Source organism: Bombus vancouverensis, chromosome 15, assembly GCF_051014615.1.
Source record: "Bombus vancouverensis nearcticus chromosome 15, iyBomVanc1_principal, whole genome shotgun sequence".
Classification (NCBI taxonomy): Eukaryota; Metazoa; Arthropoda; class Insecta; order Hymenoptera; family Apidae; genus Bombus; species Bombus vancouverensis.
The window spans coordinates 6,297,838-6,323,259 of NC_134925.1; the positions used below are offsets into that span (position 1 = coordinate 6,297,838).

Consider the following 25,422-nt stretch of genomic DNA (forward strand, 5'->3'; position numbering starts at 1 on the left):
GCGACGCAGAACGTTTCATTCGATACTAATTGTAAGTTAGGTATCATTGACTTGTACATCATTTTATGTCCTTCATTATGAAACTTCCATAGTCACTATTTATGACAACGTTCCGATGTATTATACGAACAGCGTTATTTAATTAGTATTCTAACATTATGCATCACTGTGCACAATTTTAAAGTGTAAAAGACTATTCGACACGAAGAGTATGCGAAGCAGAAAATCGTTTGCAACGTATCTTTCGTTTTTCAAAAAGAAATAACACAGTTTGAAAATAGTTCATTTTTATATAATTTAATCAGAGCGTCGCGGCGTTTCATATATATTTTTTAAGTACGTTCATATTTAGAATACCGTTTATCTATGGAGGAATTCGGAAAGGAAACGGTATATATAACGCTACTTGAAACACATCAATTTTGTTAAAGGATGTAACCTAAAAACTGGGTCGTATAAATTCTAAATATTAACATAACAAATAGCCGGCGGTTGTAAATCTATTTTAAGTGCTTTCTAAGTAGAGCCAAATGAAATTATAAATAGAAATGTACTTCAAATAATATTTTGAATAATGGATGGAATTAAAACGAAAGACAGCCAAAAAGGAGAGACACGAACGTTTGTCACACGTTGGTCTTGAGATAGAAATTTTCAAACAGATTTCCACTTAATTATTCCAAACGATATATTAACAATATATATAATACACGTTTTCCAACGTTATGTGTTGAGCTTTTTAACGTAGCAAATACCAACTGCCATAAATTGTTTGCAATACGAATAATAGAATTTTCATGCAAAGCAATTCAAACATATAAATTCTAGCCAATTTTCTAGTTGTTCCATCATATTTTTCGCCAATTTCCCCATCAATTTTCGATCAGAATAATACGAGTAATTCATTTTATTTTCATGAATTTTATTAACAAAAAGTTTAAAGCTTAAATTAATTCCTTTTCCTTTTTTAATGCAGCACTAGACCACGGAAGCGAATACTCGAACCATAGAAATATATAAAAATAAAATTTAGATGACGAAGCAACATAATCTTATTATGTTATTAACGACCACTTCAAACAAATTCAGAGCTACTAAGTTACTTCAAGAGTTATAAAATTTCATGGAATTAGTGAAAAGAAACCGAGCGATGGATACAGCGTTATCCTATTGTAGTATTTCAGGATTAAATCCGCCCACATTTTTATTAATAGCCCATACATTACGAATTTTCGAACAACGATAGACGCCATTAAACTATTCTAAACTAACATTAGAAATATCCCAGAAATATTTTTATAAACCATAAGAAGGAAGAAATTTTTTATCCAAGTTCATTTTATCCAACAAAAGGCAGAGAATCGTATACTCTCGTAAATTTTATCTCAACCCTGTGCGTTTTTGAAGTGCCATGTTCTCGTAATAATAATCTTTTATATCCTCCAATAAAAACACACGGCATTGTACATTGCTGCAAAAAAGAACCCTAAAAAGAAATACAAAAAAGAAAACGAATGAAATACATAGCGCTTAAGCGAGAAAAAACACACAACGATAAGATAAATTACACGACAGCCACCGTTATTAGATCAAACGAGAATTCGTAATACACCTTTGTCACGCGAATTCCATCCCCTCGTAGCCAATACACCGATTTGCGCGGTGTTCGCAACAGATTTTAGCCGGTAAAACTTCTTAGAGGCCGTCCACGCTCGGATCAGAAGGTTACGAGGATCGTTCGAGAAAATTCCAACAGTAAAATGGTAATAAAGCGCAGATAAAGGGATTTACGGTTACGAAATGTTAGTCATTCCTGAGCAAATGATGTGTAGTGCTTAGAGCAGGTAGGGTTTCGCTCGTTCAGTTTTCAGGTCAGGCGATAAATACCTAAAAGTGCGAGGGAAATGTCGTCGAGCCAATATCAAAGTGTGCAGCACGTGACACACACACACACACACACGCACACACACACACACACACACACACACACACACGTGAACACACGTACAGCCGTCTGCTCGATCTAATTTGTCCGCTCCGCCTTTTACCATTCTGTCCCTTTGAAATTCCGCGATATCCTATTGGGGACGCGGTAAAGGTCAATTTCCCTTTAAGACGACGCTTTTTCAAGCACAAAGATCATACACGGAATTTTCTTTACTTTACGCAAAACTGTTTTATCTGTGCCGAGCCGCGCAGTTCTTGCGAGGGTTGTTCGAGGAGGCGTGTAAATGACGTGTTTATAAAATGTTCGGACGTATCGCTATACAGGGAAAACAGAGGATTCTACTAGAGCGCAGAAATTGTATTTCGCCAAGATTTAAATTCCGTGTCGCTAGTTAAAATTGATCCATATGTTAAATTAATCCTTACGTAACTAAGAATGCTGTGATTAGGGTAAACTTTGAAGCGTTAATATTCGTAGCTTTTGTATAAATTTTGCAGTAAAATATTTTCTATAGGAAATAAAGAAACTAGTTTTAGAAAGTATACACGCGAGTGGCAACGCTAAAGACGAAGAAGATGAGAGTTTCTATAAATTGAATGTATCTTGTTGAGTATTAGGAAAATTTATAACGAAGATAATCGAGAGCATACTGTTGGTAGAAAATACCATTTTTCTATTTATTGCAAAATATTTATCGACATTTCTTTTTTCAATTTCCATCTATAAATTGAAGTTAGAAATAAAGTGAATGATACTACACAATGTTATTAGACACTTGATACGAAAGATCACGGATAGAAAAACAAATACCTGAAAGGTAGTCACATGGAGAATAAACGAAGAATTTTATATCGAAGGTGTATAAACAACGCGTAACAACAAATTTCATTCTACGTACATTTTCCACCAATTTAATTCGTCTAATATTAAAAAGTATATAATTCTTTCAACTATATTTTATTTCTATTACTGTTTGCTAACTATGAAATGTGCAGAACATATAATACAGCTTCGTATCTTGTCGTACAGTATCTATCGCTCAAACGCCTCCTCTCAATGTGACCGTGATGTTACCAACATGTTGATAATGAAAATCGAACGTTGTACGCCATTAAAAATCTATCGCAAGCTGAAATTAATTAAATGTCGCCATTTATATATACAGAAACTAGCAGTTCTGTTCGAATTATTTTATCGAAAAATTAAATTGGAAAAAATGGTAACTCGAGCAGAGATTTGTCGCTTATATCTGGTTTCTAAATCAAGAAAGCATGACAGTAATCTAACGATGCAATAATTTGTCACGGCGTTCAAAGTAGAGAAATGTCAGACGATCTATTCCAGAAAATAATTTGAATATTTCTTAAGAAGACCCTATGAAACAAAAGAAGCTTCAGCCGGTCGACTCAAAAGGCTATAAATAAAAGTTCGATATTACTTAATGTCAGCTTTAATAATGGAGCGTACACCTTCCGATTGAGAATGAAGCGATCGGCTTTTAGAATATTGCGACGAGGCAAACTTTCAACGATGAACAATTTCACGTGGACTTTATACAATATTTTGAAACTCTGTGGAATATAAATTTTTATAGGTGAAATTACCTTTTCTATCATATTATATAATTTATTCAATCGAGTGTCCGTAATATAATCCTTTTAGGACAGACTATTTTAGACGGTATATTAAATATTATTTTATCATCTCAAACGATATTAAAAATATTAAAAATACTTTTGAAAAGGTGAAATGATATTACTATAGGTATGATGTTGAATAATTCTTAGCTATAGATTATTTTATGAACGCTCGGTTAAGTAAATTATATTCCCTGTATTAAACTATCTTAAACAATTTAATTTTATAATCCAGTAGAGCTTAGAATAATCTTAAACTTCAAAAGACTATTTTAAGAACATTAATTAAATAGATTTCCTACTCGACTACACGACAAAAATAAAACACAAAACGATGCAATTTTTCAAACGAGCTAATACTAACAGCGACACTTGAACAAATTTAGCATCGGTTACAAATTGGATCAACAGCAACCATGACACAGAGAAAGGAACTACAGTAGCCATTCCGAAGGACAATCCAGCTTCGATACACGGTAAATACATAGTGAAACGAAATTTATGCTATTTCATTAGAATTGAAGATATCATCAAGCGAAGCGTCATGCAACCAATATTACCATTGAAAGAAAACAACTGTAATTGCTTGGTGCTCTTTTGACAGAAGAGCACATTTCCATAGATATTTGTTCAAGAACTGTTATTTCCATTTAACTTTCTAACCGTTTCGCTTCGCTCCATTTCCTTTCCAAATAAAACTTTCGGAATTTTTCTATTTATTGTTATTAGCGTGCTTGAAGGAGAAATTTTACACTAAGGTTCATTTCTTCATTTTTGTGTTAAGATACTAGTAAATTCGTGACAAACGGTACAGATGTCTAAATTCTCGGATAAAATTTGATTGCCATTTTAAGTGACGAAGCACTAAGCTCGGTACCTGCATTTACAAAGACGGAAATACCGAAACGTTTTTCCTCCGCGCTGAAGGAAGGTTTCCTTTCTGACAAATTGCTCTAACAGTAATCTGACCCTGGTATTTACTTCTATTGTTTACAGTGCTGAATCACAATGATCGGCCGTAAAATGGAATTTGTTTCTACCTGGGAATAGTCAGTAAAATTTTACAGAATATTCAATATTTTCAAACGTTTGTAAGTTTGCATTAAATAGACATGGCGAGGTATAATAATTCTAAAGCAACAACAAATATTTAAAAAAATCCTGCGTTTCCAATTTCTCCACCCTGTGTCAAAACAATTGCCTATTAGTAATTTAGATTATTGTTTGAACTGTTGAGCTCTCCGATATATTCATCGTGAAATTGTAAAGTATAATCGTAAAGTATAATTCATTAAAGCTGACTCATGATGCACGTATACAATGAATAATGTATCAAATGTATGTATATTTATATCGTATATATGTAGGTATCTTAGGTATCTACAATAATTATATTATATCAACTATATTAAATTTTAAACGTTGCTATTGTAATGAACATAAAATATGAGAAAGACGTACGAATAAAATTGAAAATGTCTAGATGCTATCTTTTTTAATGAAACTATGTATACATTAAAGATTAATTTCCAATAAAGATTCACCTATCATCAACGAGATGCTATCATGCGCGTTGATAGTGGATTTCCAAGATTGGATTTTTCATTTATTCATTTTCTAATTACTCGATTACGTCAACGAGGATCGATTACCGAGAAACCAGCGAATGAGCAATAATTCGTAGATTTAACTAATATCGTTGTTATTTTTATTTGCCATATGGAAATTTCAGAGATTGTGCATATCGTAACCGTCATTTAGTATATAAAGATATATTTTATCGACTCGGATATTCACGATTTATCGTCACTTGCGGTATTTAATATATAACTGCCAGATTGCTCAAATTGTTAACTGGACACTGTACAAATGGATAAAGTGTTCTTCGATTAAGAGTCTGTCCATAAATTATCATTTCTAACTCTATTATAAAGCGTGATGTTCTCGTGGTAATAATCATTCTAACTTGCAAATATGTAAATAATCTGTCAGGTAAATGATCTCAAAAGAAAGTACGATAAAAATATTGTTCAGATCGAAATTATCAAATAAATGAAATTACTCCAACTGAATTTACTTTACAATAGCGTTAGAATCATTCGCAATATTTTTGACATAGTATAAAGAGTGAGACGAATTTAAATTAAAAATAGCAAAGTCTATATACAGTGGCTACACATCTTTACACTTATGATACTATTTACATAATGACTGATCAGACCGAAATTTCTTATCATTTAGTAGTATCGCTACAAAAACGTGATACTATAGAAGTGAAACAAATCTGACAAAAAAATCACTTTATTAGAAAATAAGACGCTCTACATAATAATCACACATACTTTATTAATTCCCAAGGAACATTTACAAAAAAAGAAAAAAAAACAGGAAACAGGAAACAAGAAAAAAGGACCATCCGAATTTCTGTTCTCTCATAGTTGTTCTTTCACTCAAGTAAAGAAGACAAATTAAACCTAAATTTAAACGCGCATGAAAACTTATCCCTCACATGGAACTTCATTTTTCTTAAAGTTTAGGTTCCCTTTAGTCTTCATTCTGCCTAAACAATCAGTCAGTCCTTCGCTCGAGGTTTGAAGCTTCACACTTTATTCTAACGCAACAACGAAAAAGAGCTATTCAAATTCCTATTCACACGTAACTGATCCTCCGCTCCAGTACAGAAGACAAAATAAATCTAAATTACAACGCACATAAAAATTTATCCGTCATATAGGAATAAAGAACTTTATTCTTTCTAAAGTTTAGGTTCCCTTTAGGCTTCATTCTGCCCAAACAATCATTCCCTCGCTCAACGCCTGAAACTATTTTCCCGCCTTATTTCTAACGACACAAACGAAACGACCGTTGATCCGTTTCTAATGAATCACCCAGTACACACGGAAACCGGTCGAGCTTGATTCAACGTTCTCTAATAACGGAAAGGGTTCCCGCGTTCAATGCTGCGCCCCTGGCTCGACACCCCCCACTCCATCGCATCATGGGCCGCGCGCGCGCTGCTAAAAGTGCGTCAGACAGGTTTCTTGCTCTGTTCGTTGCGAACGCGCTTGGCACGTCCGACTGCAGCGTGTCGTGTACAGTACACACGTAGCGAAAACACTTTGCCTCGACAAAGAGACACTGGTCTCTTTGCACGCGATCATATGAGCTAAGAGTCACGGTTATATCTCGGTCAGGCCTTTTTCTCAACGTCGTCGCCTCGATATATCGATCCGGAGAACGGTATTCCATATCTTTTTTTTTTAACGACAAACCGAGGATTTTCGCGCAATAAGGCGGTGTACACGTTACGCGATATTACTTGCGCGCGCGTAATATTGACCGATGCTCCACTTTTCCGTCGGCTATACAGCCCGCACCGACACAAGATCTTTTCAATGAGATCGCATCTCGATTTTAACGTGTGTTCTCATCTAATGAGATTCCGGGCAAAAATGGTTAATGAAATGGACGTCGCTTGGGAATATGGCAAATAGGAAATATTGGTTGATACTAAGCGCGCCAAATTCGAATCGACGGAGGAGATTTTACAGAAAACGTAAAATATCTTTAATACGACTTAACACGGCTAATTGATTGGAGTAATTCGAGAGACATGTTGCAACGAATTATTATCAAATAAACTCTTGTTAAAGCAATTTCACTTGAGAAAAGAAATATTACAAGCACGAAACATTTTAAATATGTCAGGACTTTCGATGCCCTTCGCTGAAATCCGTAATTGTTTGCAACGTGAAATTTCGAAATTATTGCAAGCTTGCATCTTTTACATGTTTATTGCAGGCTATTTAATGTTGAGTTTAACGCACTACACGTGCTCGCTTTCTGTTTTCAATATTTTACATTCTATATCCTAAAACTGTGTCTCACAATTTTTCCTGAAATTATTTTTATTTCCAACACTGCTTTAAAGCATTTGATAATTGAAAATCATTGTACCAACACGCATTTACTGCGCGTTACATGACATTTACTGCACGCTCATTCTTTGGTTACAACATATCCTTCGTGATCAATGAAACTTGGAGCAACGATTCGAACAAGCGTGGATAATGTAATATTGATGTGTCGAACGATACGGCTTTTTTCGATTCAATAAATTTTCCGTGTCGTTGACAGATGGCACTGACGCTGCTACGCAGATAAAAACATGCAAACGTGGATTAAAGACAAGTATTTTTGCTCGTTAGATCCTAACTACCATGTGCATAAACGAGTTTTTGCTAGATCAGGACAGTAGATTATTCGATTCTTATCGATCGTCGATAACAATGCATCTGTTGTACAATAACGAACGATTGTACAATGTACGCGTTAATCGAAAATATTTAAGTTAAACTATATTTAATGAACGTCCGTGCGGCAGTTAATTAATCAAAGAAACCTTAAGACGAACTTGATACACTATAATATATTTATTTCACAATTATTTGAAATTAATTTCCTACCTTTTCAACGAAAATTATGAACAAGAAGATAAACGACAAAAGAATAAAAAAATTAGGCACCATTTGATTCATAGTGAAATAACTTCAAAACAATAAACTTCTATCTATCTGATATTCGTTACTCAAATTAAAAACAAAATTTCAAAAGACCTGTCTTTGACAAGTACATATTCTCTCCGGCAATACGAGTGCAATTAAGAAAAAGAGATGAGAAAAAAATTGGAGCAACTCAATTTAACTTTATAATCACATCGAGATTAATTTCCAAGAGAAATAAGAGGTAACCAGATTGAAAAAGAGAAGAATAAAAATTGAATGGCTAAAGTAAATAAATATGCGATTTGAATAATTCGAGACGTGACAACGAATCAACCACTCGTGTCATAAATATCGTGTCTCTCCCCTAATTTGCCCACCACCTTTTCAATACGAAGACTTGATTAATGAAAATACGTCCTCGGTTCAACTTTCATTTCAAACTCTTATTCATAAAAAGATCTGCAGAACAGGTAAAGTACCATAGACCCTAATGACGACGACTCATCGCGAGATATACAGGGTATCTAGTAATTAATGGTACAGCCGAGTATGGAGCGATTCCTCGTGAAAAAATAAATGGGAAATGGGAAAAGAAAATTTTTCGAAACAAACGATTTTGAAAATTAGTCTGAAGTACACGTGTACTAACTGTAAGTTTCGACTTAAAGGACTACTTTTTTCACTGCTCTTTGTATTTATAAACACGGGTAATAAATATTATCTGTTTCTTGTCATTATTATTATCATACCACGTGTATCGTTTCTCTATATCTCTATGTACATATGTCTACGACAGACATACATATGTATGTCTACCATAATGGAGATACAGGTTCGTTACAATTCTAATGAAATTTCAGAATGTTTCGCGTAACGTGCAGAATAAAAGAAACGTTAAAAGAAACGTTAAAAGAAACCTGATATGCTATTTACTTCATAAGTACTCTAAATTAATTGACTATCTCGCCAAGGAAAACTGTGAATAAAATGAACGAGAGAGGAATTAAACGCAATAAAACACATAATGTTCATTAAATGTATCTACAAATGTTTCAATACTTTCATCAGTCACTGTGAACTTAACAATGTGATTGATTAATCATTCCGTCGAACCAATTTGAACCAATTACCACGTGTTGAACGAAACACAGAAATGTTCCGATGCTCATGAACGGGGGATGTATATCCAACTAACAAATTGAAAAGCTCTCTGTTAACGCGAACGCACTATATTTAGCCTTCGCTGTCTTTCTAATCGACCACGCGTCTATACACTGGGGCGACTGTGACCGTTTCGCTCTGCTGCTGTCCGCAATGCAATTGGACTGTGGAATTTAGTGCAATCTGCGTTCCGTTATACGCACGCGCGTTTTGCTTGTGTGCGACTTAACGAACGCGAATGGTCCAATCGTTTGAAACCGGCGAACACGCGCCCGATCCTTGCGCGATAGACTCTTCCCGCTTTGCCCGTAAAACCCTCGTTTTTCCAATGTAACGCAGGTCGTTGCACCAGACATTGCATAACGTTCACGGACGATCCGCTGCGACTAATTTCGTGCAATCACACTATTCGTCCATAATCCGCAAGGATCCGGTGCGTGGAATCGTCACCATTTGTTAATCTACACGTTTGCTCCACTACTGAACGACTGCTTGTACGCGATTGTCGTAGTTATGAATCGCAATACGCGATAAGTAAATTTGAAAATAAGAAAAAAAAGCAGTGTAACGTCATCAGTTCTTATTTTCAATTTATGGAGTTTATTACGGTGAATTTTTGCAGATTCGTTTAACCCTGTTGTTCTTTTCTGTGGGATACGAAATTAAAGGTACAATTGCAATGGACGTTTTATTTTTACATTTTACGTCTATCTTTAATGTATCTTACATTCCTGAATAAATGAAGTTATTTAAAAATTTGGAAAAATTATTGTTAATATCGTTATACTATAGGCAGCAACATGTCAAATGTATCTTAGTATGACTTTACAATTTACCCTTTCTTAGATGTAATATTTTATAATCGACTATTGGAGTGATTAGTATTTTCTTGATTCGATACCATTATTAAAGGATGTTATATTTGTCAATAGATAAAAGGATTTTTATTCTACATATATATAACAAATAATATTACTCATACAAGTATTATAATATTCTCAAAATTTCATATTTTCCTTCACCGGGTCGTATCCCCAAGAAACAAACTTGAAGAAAACTTTAGGCGAACGGCAGAGTTATCATTCTGTTTTCTTTTGTATTAAATAATGTTTAAGAATTTAATGTTTAACGTTTATGAGTCACAATGAGAAATTCGAATATTCTAATGTTACAAAAAGAAACGAAGCTAGAGTCAATTTATCACTGATTCGTGCAAAATTCCCTCTTTCACCGACAGTTGATTCGCACTACAAACGAACCGAGAGTCTTTATATAACACGCGAACCGGCTTTTCCATAAATGCAACGCCCAACGAGTTTTACGCCGCGATAGTTATTCCGCTTAACTCGTGATTTGTGCACTATGAATTTCGAAGATAAACCGTAATATAGAAAAAAAAAAAAAGAAATAAAAACGTTCCTCGTTACGATGCTATTTTGCAGGTAAACGTATATTATACGTACTATTTCTTCCATGAGCGTGAAAATTAAATATGGCTAATTAAAACATCGTTTAGCATTCATACAACGATAAACGTTTATCATCGCGATGTACATATAATTATTGTATGAAATCCAATTAGACGAAAATTAATGTTCAAACCGTAATATGTGTAAAAACATATGTAATTGTTGAAATTGTTTACCAGAAGAGCACGTTTAAAGACTTTTATGGTTATTAATGATATCGTTCACTTTCGGTACCGAAAGCGTGGAGCGAAAACCAGCATTGTTTCGGAGAGACAGTAGCACGCGGTGCAGTATATACATATGTGGCGCGCATCGAGTGCGTGGAAAAAGGTACGCAGATACAAGTCGACGACCAGAAGCGGTACAGTCACGGGAGAAAACCAATGGCGAGCCTAGGACTGTCTATCTCTCTTACATGCTCACGTAGACACGTACACACACAGTGCCATTCATTCTCTACGTATCTCGCTCTGTATTTCTCCTCTCCCTCTTTCGTTAATATCCGGAGTAGGGGGGAAAAGAACCGATCGTTCGATTTGCCAGCACCAGCTTCCTATCTTCCACGCTGTGTGTGTGTGTTCGCCTTTACGTTACATGTGTCGTGATCAAATTACGATTGTCGTGTTGGCTATCAACGTTATATACATACTGAAATATATACGAAAAGAAAGAAAATAAGGCGATACACGCGGGGCCAACGAAAACACTGTTTCACTGCCACTGTCGAGCTCGGCGATAAGATAGTACATAGAGAGCGCACCATTATTTTCGTATCTCTACGTAACACACGTTGTCCGCGCGCACAGCGAAGAAAAAAGGGAGAGAGCCGCGTGTATATACATACTCCGTTTTGCTTACGAACCTTCGGAACGACCGTTTCGAACAACACGAATCGACATTGACGCGGCGTCACACCACGCTGCAAATTGTCGTCTCCCTCCCGGCGGCACCGTGCTTTTTTTTTTTACATCCGTGCACACCTTGCGTACGATACCGCGAACACACACGATCTACGAGGTAAAAAACGACGATCGTGATTATTCACGAAACACTCGCCGCGACATAGTCTAGCACGTAATTTTTCAACTAATTTCGAAGAAACGTAGCGGACTGGTAATAACACCGGCACGGCGTGTGCGCTATGGTGGCGCACCGTAGTCGGTTCCTCGTTGCGAGGCGTCCCGATGGGAACGAGGATCGCATTTTAATGGGGCGCGGCCGTATGAGAAAATTCTAATTACCTAAATGCACTCCTCGATCATGGAGGATGGGTCTGCTTTGCCTCACCGTGACGCACACAACACTCGATGCTCGGAAACGGGGGAAAGGAAGAAAAACACTACACTCTACGCGACACTGGAAAACTGCACCACCTCGGCGGAACGCGAACGAGTCTGCCTCGTTCTCTCTCACGTCCGGTCTCGCTCTATTCCGTCGATGCGCGGCGCTGTGCGCGCCGCTGCTGCGTGTTCGCTGTGCGATATCAGCGCCACCAAGCGACATCTGTCGGTATTATGCGCAACACCGCCACGCCATTGGCTGGCCAATAGCGCGACAGCTTTGCCGCTTGCCTCTACAGCGCGCGCTAAATTCGAACGTTGATTCTTTTAGCTGGTTATAGCCAGGACACTATTATGTCAAATTATAACGCATTACGACAACAGTGTGTGGTATTGAATCATTCTGTTGACTCAAATCTTTGGTTGAAGTGGGGAATTAAATTAAATTCATGTTCTATATCATAAAGTTATTGCGCATACAGTGGTTCGTGAAAGTATTTAAATATTTATTATGAAGAAGACTTACGAAAGTATTATGTATATTATATGGAACTTATTGCAGCTCTATTATTATTGTTGCGACACGATCATCACGGTTATGTCGATGAAATTTAAATGTAGTAAAATAATTTATTCATAAAAGATGTTTACAACAACTGTATGTATGAAAATATTAAAAACAAATTTATACTTCTATATTCTTTTGTTCTATATTAATTAAATTAGAATAAATTGTTATAAATCGCAGCAAGAATTGTTTCCTGTTTTTTGAAGATGTATTAAGAGAAGCTCAAACCGTATCTTTTTTATGAAACGATGTTTGCTAGAAACATTGCGCGGGTGAAATTTCATGTACCATTTATAAGTATTCCATGCCATGAACAACAATTTATTTAACATATATTTCCTCCCATTTCGATACGTTCATTACTTAAAAAGCAAAGAGGAAACACTTTATCCATTCCAAGCTATTCCTGCAAAATTCACGGATCACGTAGTTTGGTAACATTGTTTAAATCGAAGACAATAATCGATAGCATGCAGATATCAGAGTGTTGCTCACTGTTTGTTATACTCTTTCGCTAACAGTGAAAAGTGGATCGCCTTCCATATTCCTGTATCGCATAACATAATATAACGCATTCAAATAAACATAGAAGCAAACGGGCGGTTCAGTTCTATTTGCGATGCATTGTCAATACAGATGATATTAAAATTGCACCTCTACAGCGTTAATTTCACCGTGTAATTGCAACGGTGTACAATTCCACCGAAAATCAACGTCTACGATAATCGACACGAATCAATGTCCATAATAATTATTGTAAATCTCATCTACGAACAATCACCGTGGAAAATCGTTTCGTTGAATTATTAGTTACCGCTAATCGTACCGCGATCTCTGTACAACTGATTGATTTTCCGATCGAAACACAATTGATCGTTGTATTCGGCACACGATACAATTTTTGTCGCCATTCAGCTTTCTTTCGTTCATCGAAAGTGTTGTACGTTGTCGAATCGAAGCTGATAATGAAAGGTGGGAACACGTGACCATTCAGACAGAATGGTCGAAGATGAATGAGAAATCTTGACCTGGCACGTCCAGACCAACCGTGACGTCGTATTTCATGGCTGTTCTTTTTTGTTTTCGACTGTCAGCGACCTGGAAGTTCGTAGTGAGCGGCTAACTATTTTTGGAATTGATTGCTCAATCAATTGGGGTGTTTTAGGTTCTGCAGTTTGTTTCGGGCAATCACGTGTAGATAGATAGTAATCAAATAAACTTGAAAATATTGATTGGCTTTTTTTGATATATCTTAATTGTTTAAGTTATTTCTGATATAGATACAGGAAGAGAAATGGTAATTTTATTATTTTGTCCACGCTATAATCACGCGACTGGTATAATAGGATCTTCCAATCGTGAGATCGGCTTATAGAAAACAGATCGCTTAATAACTTTCCGTTTTTCCTTCTCATGATTCTCCTATTTTACTCTGTCATTCTTCTTCATAGATAGTTTCACTTTAGCCTGGCGGTATCGAAATAGGATTTGGCTTAGAATTTTTATAAACGTTTTAGTATCGCACATAACTTATTACTAAAAATATCGTTCTTCTTAGTATTATATAAAACCTGAATTCACGTTAATTTACATATTATGCAGGACAATTGTTATTATATTCATAGCTACTTCGCAGTATCACTTAAAGAACCAATTAATGGCAGATTGACCTTTTAGCAGTGACTCCCTCTTCTCATAGCAAGATACATATGTATATATAACCAAACAACTCGTTCGAAGTTAACGCAAGAGTAACGCATACTAAATCTCGCTTTAAAGCATCAAACATCCCGTTTTCATTGAATCGTCCCATGATCGATACAGAAGGGGACGCGTTTCCTCTGAGCAAGCACAATGTCAATGGAAATGAACTCGCGAGCCGAACAATTCCTTGCGATTCACAATGCTCGTATCGCGCGTCGCAAGTCGGCCGCGTAGCTGCGCGTTGTATCGCGTTTCAGCGATTAAGAGGGATCCTTTCTCTTTATCCTGGCTCGACGGTCACGTAATAGAACGCGAGAGAATGGCCGTTTATACGTCAAGTTTACAGGATATAATGGGAAGGGCCACTGGTGACAAATCGATAAGCTTGTTGAACAATAACAACGCGCGCGGAGTCTGCCGAGGGTTTGCGACCCTTAGCCGCTGCGTTTCTATCCGGCAAGGACCAATCGTCCCTGGTAAACACTTTGCACGATTTGCTGAGTGAATTTTCCCTCCGACTCCTTTCGAGGAAACGTTTGTTTCACGAGCTTCCACCGATCGAGGACCGCTCGAGCACAAATTCTTCGATGAGCGGGTAAAATAATAAGTCCGATTGCGGAACCGCTTCTCGCTTCGCGAAATGCTGTTATTCTTGTCGTAGAAGCAGTTTGCAGAGAGAGGTCCGTGGTATTTTATGGGGGGATTTTAGTCGCACGTTACAGTGAGCTTTAACACTTTCAAAATATATAGTAGTTTAAATGAGATTTTTATCGGGATTTTTATTAAAGGGTTTTATTATTTTCTCTCTCTCTCTCTCTCTCTTTCTTTCTTTTTATTCGTTTTAGATATTTTAGTATGCAGTACGTTTTAACGAAGTAAGTATCGAATATCTTTATTGGGAAAGAATTTCAATTTTTACTCGTTCCTCGATGTTATTTCAACTGTATAGCAATTGTTGTTCAGTGTATCCCGTTCCACGTTTATTCATAAAGTGGAATCCGATTTAGCGAATGAATTAGCCTCATAGTTTAATTATTATTCAAATATATCATTATTATTCTAATAACTTTGTTCTTATTCAATACGATATTTTATCCTAATAAATAGTCACTCGAACGATCATTCTACTTAAAAGATTTTTACTCCCATTTTATTGACGTACTTCTGTTCGCGTTATATCTTGTTATAGCTTTACGTAAAAGCATGTTAACGGCGAATTGTAGGCTAGAAGCGTTTTTTATAAATTTTCCCTCGAACAGGATCACCACCTTTCATTCAATTTACAAAATTCACTCGCAGAGCTCTACTTGCTTCATTATGAAACTTGCTACTCATTTCATTACGTAACTCGTCAAACGTAGCTTGTAACTTGTGACTATGATAACGTATAATTAGCCTGCAAGAGGTTTCGGATGACAAAATTGCTATCAAAACTCGTGCATTTCGACGCTTCTTTCGAGCTTGACAGAATCTGTCACATCGGCCATATTCCGGGTACTCGGGCGGCTCATAATTTTCAACGTATGGCGCAACTGTTCGCTATAAACGCCCGTGGCCAGGCTATTTGAGGTCGAGCGTGCAAAACGCGTGCAATAAATGCGCGATTAATTAAACGTTACTTTACGCGTTCCGGCGTCGCCCTGGAGAAGAGAGTATCCATTTTGTTCATTAGCAAAAGGGGGAGGGGGCCAGGGGTGATGTTGTTTGCAGAACATCCTTAAATGTAGCTACGATTTCCCTTACGCTGCTCCATGAAAGGCCATTATGACGACAATGGCTTGCCATGGGTAATAGCGCGACCAGGAATTTAATTATCATTTTAGGCGGTGCGGAAAGCAATTATCGGCAATTCAGTTTGCAATGGCCAATGGAACCACGCTCGAGGACCAACGGCAACCGCCACCTCCCGCTTTCTCTGCTCCGACTGCAAAAGAGCGAGCTCATTAGGAAGTACTTTTCTCGGCGACGATGAATATACTGCCGCTTTAAGTCTCTGTACACAACTGAAATCAGCGTTCAAGCTGAACGAAACGCGCGCAAGTACGCTGATTAAATAAATGTACCGTGGAAGAAACGGTGGTTTGTTGATGACGATGGTTTCTGGGGCTTGTCAAACGCGTTAAACTGTGGCGATGAAAATACGTGGCATTAACTCGGTGGCTATACGCTGGGAAAATGTAACATAATCTATAGAGAGAGAGAGAGAAAGAGAGACAGAGAAAGAGAGAGAGTCTAGTGTGAGTATACACTTTGACGGCACGAAATTTATTCAGAAACTTTCATACATATATGTTACGTAGATCGAAGATTGATGGGAAAGATATGAAGTGTGTAGGAATACAAATTAGCAGTAAAAACATAGGCAAGTTTGTAGGCAAGTCAATATTATACCAAGTTCATTTTTGTACCTTGCATACTTACTCACTTCCTTCATACATAAAATTAAAGAATGTGACGATTTTTATATCGGTCCTCGTTTGTAACTAGATCGCTAACTATGTATAATGATGCTAGAAATTTAAGTTGACAGATACGATGGAGGAATTTTCATGGCGAAAGTTTGCATAGTAAGGTCGTACTGCGATACAACGATAATGTATCGATGCTCAAGTAACCTTTTAAATAAATGTCATTTTTAATATTCCTGCGATTACACGTGTCCGATAAGTGATAATATTTACAACGTAACATGATAAGTGGTTAACAAGGATTTTTTGATTACCAAGGACCCGAACATGTTAATAAAACATTGAGAAGCAATTACTTGAAAATAATTGGCAATAAAGAATGTCCATTCAACAATAATTTGCGAACGTTTCTTTATTTTTCTCATTAAACAGCCGGAAGAGCTCATTAAAAAGTACTTGAGCGAATATAGCATACGCACTTCAAACTTGAATGTAAGGCGTAATTTAACGATATGTTAATATCCATCGATCAAGAATTGTACTTTACCAGATTACCAAGAATAATGATGCATGTGACGTTATTAAAAGCATTCGTAATAATTTATTTGCGTTCAGTGGTAAAATGTTGCACGAGATGATTGATAGTAAACGTTATTAACGTTGTTACAGGTAATAATAATAATTTACTGGCGCAAAGATTATTTATTATTGTAACCAAGGATCTTGATGTGTCAAACTTTAATAAATAAATATACTAAATGACGGACAATTAAAAAATCCAAGAATATATAAAATATCCAAAATAAACTACAAGTTACACAACTACTTTTTCGGGTGTTGAATTTCATTCGCTTTATAATATTCGCAAAAATATAATGTTTACACAAACACGTAAAATATAAATTGATGCGAGCGTATTCTATTCACAGCAAATGATCATCCTCCAATTCCACGATATATACAATAAAATATATCGACAATATATGAATTGTTGATTGTTACAAACTTTCCCAGTAAACCAATACAATTAAAATGGCGGAGATTCAGAGAGTAGCTGCGGTATCTCTCTCCCCCTCGGTCGTTCCATATACTGAAAAATCGCGGACGGTTGTAGCGTATCGAACAGACACACGTCGCGTCGTTTCGACGGAATCGAAGCAGGAGGCTGTCGCAATATGGCCATGGATCCAGTAAAACGTATAACATTTTCTGAATGGTTAGAAACCGGGATACATCTATGCTTGGCGACACAATTCTCGAGATGTTCTCCATCGAACGCGTTGTCATCGGTAAAACCACTGGCAACGTACGTATACCTCCAGTATCGTTTCTTATATTTTCCAGTAACGCGCCAAACGATCGAGAAACTATCGTGTGCGAGATATACACATTTGAAAAATTTAATTTAATTCCCTTGCCAGATCGAAATCTTCTTCGTTTGGTCGTTAGAACGAATTTGAAGATATAGAAAATTTGCAAAGTCTAGCATATTTATTATAAATAATTATTACATCTATCTATTATCTAATTATTGTCTAATTATTATTATTATCTACAGTATAGGATTTTGGATATTTTATATAGTTTTTAATATCTAAAACAACTAAATCAAATTGCCTCGTCAGATTGAAATCTCTTTGGTTTCGTCGTTAGGCTGAATCTGAAGATGTAAAAATACGATCAAATCTACTTTCGATTTTATAAATTACGTTCGTAATAGTACGAATATAATATATTCGCAATTTAGGTATAGTAGTTTATGTTTTCGCTTCTAACTGGTCATTGGATTAGGGTTGACACATTCTACCGACACGTATGTTGTATCACTTCGATTGTCCACATAGATAGTACTATTGACGTAACTCCGTCGTGTTTGTTTGATTTTGTACGATTTCGACGAAATGAAAATTGTGCAAGTTCAAGGTATTTGCGAAAATGGATAATTGGATCGGTTTTGTTATTTATTAATAACTTAACAATATCGCGTTGTAGATTTTAAAAGCAAAACAACAACAACTTCGAGAAGAAAATTAAATAAATTTAAAACTTGGTTCTGCCGTGTTACACGTGTACGTTATAAATTTGCCGCATCGACGATAAATATTATATCTAGACATTGGAAACCTTGAAAATTAATTTCCGCGGGGCACACGGTACATTAATTCGTATTAAAATAAAATAACAATTTGAAGCATGTAGTCGTGCGGATTTTCACAAAGAGACAATGATCACGTGAGAAATGCTAAGGACATTACCGGCGATTATTTCGATATTATTTTATATTAAAACGAATTAAATCACCGCGTTAATAATTGAATTACATGCAGTATCGATTTCACTTGTTATTTATAATTGGCGCTATTGCGTTAATTTTAAACGAATATCGCACCTATTCGTAAATTAATTTATAAATGAATTTCCTGTAAAGATGAATTCTGCCATTTTATCGTCCTCCGAGGTTTACTGTTATTACTGAAATTAAGGGCTGGTTCTTGTATTATCTACGTTAAAGCTCGGCTAACTTCAACCGCGGCACAGTGGTATGTTGAAAGAATGCTAATCCTGGGGTTTAAACCTGATTCGAGGCTTGCCAGCGCACTACAAAATTATTGTCTACTATTTCACTCCCTTCTTTTCCCTCCCTTGCGTCACATGAAACCGAACAAAAGTCCAGAAATTTTGTAGTAAAATAAACTAGCATTACTGCGACGTATGTGTGACCAAATACAATAGTAGACAAAACAAAGTTTATAAAATAAGAAGTATAACAGACACCATAATTTTACAAAATTATATATAATAAGATTATATTTAATTAGAGCAATTATATTTAATAAGAGCAGCGAATAAATAGAATGGACGATTGTTATCAATATGGTAAAAAATATTTAGTGTAAATATCAATTTTAAGTATCAATCTTAAGCTTTCTTCTACCCGCCACTATAATTCTCAGGAAATTTATATTAAAATCTGCATTACGTAACACTTTTACACCTATTAAACTTCTATCTGAATAAAAATATCAATTTCTTTGACTGAAAATTCTGTGACTAACTGCACACTGGTTCAACATCACATAAGAATAACGAGAATATGTCGAATTTGTACTCATATTTCTCTGACATTTAAGAAGAATTAGGAAGATTAGAATGGAAATGATACGAGATTCAATCTTTATCGTTCGAACAACGTTTGTCGACGGAAAAAGTGCTACAGAGGGAAGATGCAATTTCTCCGTGTGCCTATCACCGTCTCGTTATAGTCTCTTTATGCGTACGCGACGGATACGAGCGAGGACCCTCGCTCGCTTTATTGACTTCTTGAAGCTCGTCCTCGAGGAGTAACGATTTGCGCTCTCTGGCTCAGAAGAAGGAAATGTTCTATATGAATCGAAGGCGAAGCCGAGAATTCAATACCAGAATTGGTATTTTAAATTGCATTCTCCGTTGTATGGATTTTTAGAAACTCTAATATCAGCAAGTTGAAAAAATGGAATTTGTCGTTGGAGTTTTATTCTTACTGTGAGTTGTATAAAATAGACGAATTAAAATAATTCCTTTCGTAGAAACACTCTTAATAATCCAGTTGTATTTCAGGTTTATAACGTTGCTGTTATGCTAGAATTTTTCAATTAAAAGAGCAACTCCTAAACAAATTACGCATAACTTCTTTTCTAAATCCAAAACTTACAAACTATGATATCTGTATGTATCAATTATAATTTATATTTATCAATTTCAATTCTAATCATTGACAGTGGCACCGATCTCCTGAATTCCAATTGAGACAGAAACATAAAACAACGAATCTGAACCAAAGCATAGCGCTTCGACATTCTGTCTCAGCGATCTTTAACCTTTTTCATCTCGTGACATACGTAAACTAATTATACTAAAATTCTGCGGCGCACCAAAAAGCATATTATATCCGGCTCAAGACAAGGCATTCACACCGGACTGTTGTTTCCATTTGGCAATCCAAGGAAAAAGTGGCTACAAAAAGTAAATACTTTTTCTACGAATCCCCATTTTTGGATCATTTTTCTATCGCTTTCTGCATTTCATTTTCACGATGTAAAATTTGTGTGATCGTACGAAAGTAGTGCGGTACAGTGGATGACCGAATTATTAGAGTCACGGTACGAGAATAATAAAACAACCTCGGCCAGATATATCTACAATTTGGAGACATCGTTGCATCATAAAAGAGTAACAAGAACTCAGGACAACTGGATTTCCATTTAAAAGCTGATTGTTCTAACGTGAAACCATCAATCCATGTAGGTGGCTCTAATAATTTGAACCTCCACTGTATATGAGGAAACGAAATTTAATGCTCTTGCATGCGATTAACTGATACATAAATACTACACAAATACGTGTAATGGCATGCAAATACCTAGCCACTGTAAATAGCCAGGTATTTAATGTTTTAAACGTCCGTGAAAATCGCGGCTCTAGCTCAATCACAGTGTACCTGCGCTTTCTCAAGCACCCAATTCGTACCGTAGTGAGTGAAAGAATCTTAAAACAAAGGGTTAACAACCCTCGGAAGCGTACCCTCCAAAACCTATCCCAACAGCCAGCAGAAACGAAGAAGACTCGAGACCTCGGCATCGAATCCCGAAGTCAGCCTTTCCTTTCGCTGAGTAATTTCAAGCCTTGGTGTTCGAGCTGACCCACGTCGAAAGGCAAGAGAGAACGAGGAAGAGAGAGAGAGAGAGAGGGAGAGAGACAACTGCCGACGTCACGCAACTTGACCGCGAGAAGAGGGCCGAGAGAGAACGGGGTTGAGAAGCCAGAAATGGAGCTCGACCTCGTCACCTTTCCTCCCCATTTCCTCCCTCGAACGCAGACGGCTCTGCTATTCTGTCTCTCTCTTTCTCGTTCAACCCCTGACACGACGAGTGCTCGTTCGTGCACGCACTAGTCCGCGTCACGACGACGAAACCGACACGACGACTGTTCCGCCGGAGCCAAAGCTTCCCTCCCCTCGTTCCACGACCCCTCACAGAGAGAAATCCGCTGAAGGACGTTCAGAGCTTGACGGAAATGAGGCGGCGTCTGCGACCGCGACGAGATTTCGAGTTGGACTGGGGTTTCCCTGCCGGATACGTCCGATAAAAAAATGCCAGCAGGTCGACAAGGGCGAAGTAAGACTCGTTGACGCTGCACGCTTTGTTATTCGATTGATACCGAAAGACTTGGTCTTTAACGAGCGAATGGCGCGAAAGCTTCCCGTTCTTTAATTTACAGGGAAATTGACGAGGGTATTATAAAAATCGAAGAAAGTTCATACAGTTATCAATTACCCTATTTCGAGTAATTAGCAGCAACTTGGAATAGAAATATACAAAATATAACAAAAGGAACTTTGTCGCAAAAAGGGGGCAAACATCAATACTATAATCCACGCTATAATCAGTTAGATAACAGTCTTAAGAAACGAAGAAAAGATGATCACAAGCAACTCCGCCACAAAAACATGTCTATAACATAATATATATTACATATAATTAATATAATAAATCTATGAACGCTTCGAGTATATCAGACACTACGAAGCACACACGCGGGCAGAGAGATATACATAAAAATTGAGACATACAGAGGTGGAGTAAAAGAAACGCGGAGAGAATAGAAAAGCTTCGCGTGGCCCAAGGCCTGCAAACTCTTTCATCCAGAAGCCATTGTTCTCCGCGCTTCTTTCCCTTTTTTACCTCCGCCCATTCCTCTTCTTTCTTTTTTTTTTTTTTCGTCTTCTGCACGGTTTTAAGGCTTCCACGGCCTCAGTCCGCCGGCACCTTGACCGGCAACCATGTAATCGCTTGTTTAATCAGGCCTCGTTAGAAACAACCCCAGGGGAGACATCGTCGTCCTTGTCGTCTTCGTCGTCGTCGTCTTCGTCGTCGTCGTCGTCGTCGTCGTCGTCGTCGTCGTCTACGTGTCCCTTCAAGCAGATGCTTCTAATGAAATTCTAACGAGTACGGATATCTTCGTTAAGTGGATTATAATTTCCGTATTGTTCGCTCGGACGGTCCTCCAGCTAGAACAGCTCGGGTAAATCAGACTGACGGCCGATAATGCGACGACAAGATGGCGACGTAAATTTCGATCGAGCCAGTTTATGCGGCTTTAACCGTGCACCGCGTTTTAACGGACATCGCTCGCCGAGTTATCGGGCGAATGCGTTTAGCACATCGTACGTGTGAATCTGCCTTGGTCGTAGTTGTTCCGGTTTAGTTGCAGTTTGTCGTGCGTTCGATGATTTGCGAAACGGCCTAGGAGAAATTGTTGGTCTAAGTGGCACGAAATGAAACGACTATGTGATATTGAAAATGGAAATGAAATTGAGAACGTCACGGTGCATTTTTGTTTGAGTTGTTGCGTGAATGTTTCGTATTGTATTTGTTTTGCAGCGTAGTGTTGCTAAAAAGGGGATTGCATTTCACGTATATGTCTCGGCGCAGTTTGATTCGCGTGTTATTTTAGTTAGACGCGATGAAAAAATTTCTTTGTTCTAAAGTAAAATAAATATTCTATTTTTGTTGGATTCGTAACGTCGAATTCCAGTTAGGACGCGTATTCTTCGTATTCGTCAGTTTACTAGAAGAATGATAAAGTTTGCCGATTCTGCGATTAATCGATGAATTGATTCTACAATGAGAGTTGTTCGACATTTGGAGGGGTCGCCTGGTAATTACCGCTACGGTATGACCACCAGACGCGAGCCTCGGGCAGGACGACCGTCAAGGGTATCGCAATGCGGACCCATCATAAACAGTGGGCCTATTGTACAGTCCAGGTACTTTAGGACCCACCATAAAATACCTATATTTTTATACGACATCTCAGGAAGACGGGACACGTGGGTTTCCCCAAGTGTAAGGTCACCCGCGCGAACCGTCACTAAGGCAGCCAGCCCATTCAGAAACATACGGCTTTACCCAAGGACCAGGTATGAACAGGACCTGGGACACCCCCACGACGAACCTTCCGCTACAACAGCAACAGCCCCAAGACTCACTCTCGCAGCAGTATTCGAAGAGTCAACACGTACCAGTGAACAGTATATTCCGTAACCTACGGACAGGACAGACTCTTGCATCAGTATTCTAAGAGTCAACACTTACCAGTACTCACTCAATGAACAGTATATTTAACAGGACAATCAGTACACTTACGGACAGTGGATTCAGAGTAGAACGTGGAACATAGTAACTTAAATCAGTGTAATCCTAGTATTGAGTGTAATAAATAAGATGAATTAAACCTCGCTCTTTACATTTATTGTATTCCTCCACCTTGGACGCTAATAACGTTCAAGGCTCGCGATAAACAACCGATCAGTTGCCATCCGACTGGTTGTTAGTAAGTTGTGCGTCGCAACAAGAGTATACTATTAAAATTATACTATTTTAGAAACATCGATTAGAAATCTACTTCTATGTATTAGTATCTATCACTATGTATTAGCTTTGGAAAAAATGGACTCTTCTCAGTCGTGGAACGATCTCTGACAAACAAACGACATGTAAACTTTAAATTACTATTTTCAGGACAAAACTCTGTTAGAAGCAAAGATTCGTTCGACGGTACACTTCCGAAACTCGTCAAAGCGTGTTTCGCAGTATCGCGATACTTTCGAAACTTGCGAACAATTTTCTCTGGAAATTACACTCCCTGGAAGTGGAAGCTACCCCCGGATGCGAACGAGGAAAATGGCAATTTTGCATTCTGTCCGTTACAGGTTGTTTCATTAACAAAAGCTGTTTCTCAAGGATCGGCTGGCTAAAGGTTTCTCCATTTATCCGGAACGGACGAAAGGTTTCGTGAGCCGAGAATTTTGGCGCTACTCCGTTCCAGCTGGCAGCTCGGCCACCGACCTATAAATCACGCGATTCCCATCCTCCATTATGGTTAATCCCCGCGCATACATTCTGTCTCTTCGTGCGTCTGACTTCGAATTTCCATTCCATGTCCGACGTCTCATCCACTCCATCTTCCGATGATTCCCGAATCAACGTCAAAACGAGATTTATGAAACTGGTTTGCCACGATTCGCGTCCAAAATCTGATCGTCGTCTGTTTTGAGATATTTCATATTTTCTTTCCAGTCGAACGATCGTTTTAACGAAAATTTATTAATTTTAAAAGAAATTTCAAAGAAAATAATTAAACGATGCATCACGAAGGACCAAAATCATCTCCTTTGTCGATTTCTACGAGCTTCACGATTCTACTAAATTCAGAGGAATTTAATTTCAATAGCAGACCACATGTATCACAGGTCCGCGTGCATATACTGCATATGCATTCGATAACTTGTAAGGTAAATATGACGGCCGCTGCATGTGTAAACACGTGCCATTGTAACTTGTCTTCACGTCTCGAGATCGCAGATGTTCGAACTCTGACGTTTCATCTCGAAACTTATAGAAAATTCCACTTTTAAATTTGTATGCTGTCATTTTCTGAACACACAGGCTCACGGAAACGTTCAAACGTTTGTGCGCACCTATTACGAGTACGTTAATACGTGTTGTACGAAACATTTTGAAATTTAATTAGCACTGTTATGAAACTCGATTATCACGATTATGTAAATCGATCTGAAAATACACATAGAAATTACAGAATGTTTAATACAAGTACATATTTCGCAGAGAACACAAAAGGATTAAAACGGTCAGTTGTCAATTGTATTGACAAACCTCGATATTCAATGGGACCATCTTTAAC

At 37.4% G+C, this 25,422-nt stretch overlaps 1 protein-coding gene across 6 annotated transcripts in view; it reads right to left on the minus strand.

Moving 5' to 3' along the window:
- The window catches only part of mub (poly(rC)-binding protein mub), a 240,601-nt gene that overhangs the window by 93,142 nt on the left and 122,037 nt on the right, over positions 1–25,422 (minus strand). The window contains exon 1 of one of the 6 annotated variants that reach the window (XM_033335444.2): positions 11,962–12,167. The exons of 1 other annotated variant lie outside the window; for it this stretch is intronic. The gene's annotated coding sequence lies outside the window, so the exon portion shown is untranslated. Of the gene's footprint in view, positions 1–9,220; positions 9,243–11,582; positions 11,725–11,961; positions 12,168–25,422 lie in introns of those variants that run through there. 4 more of the 6 variants (XM_033335440.2, XM_033335443.2, XM_033335442.2 and 1 more) reach the window with 4 other exon arrangements.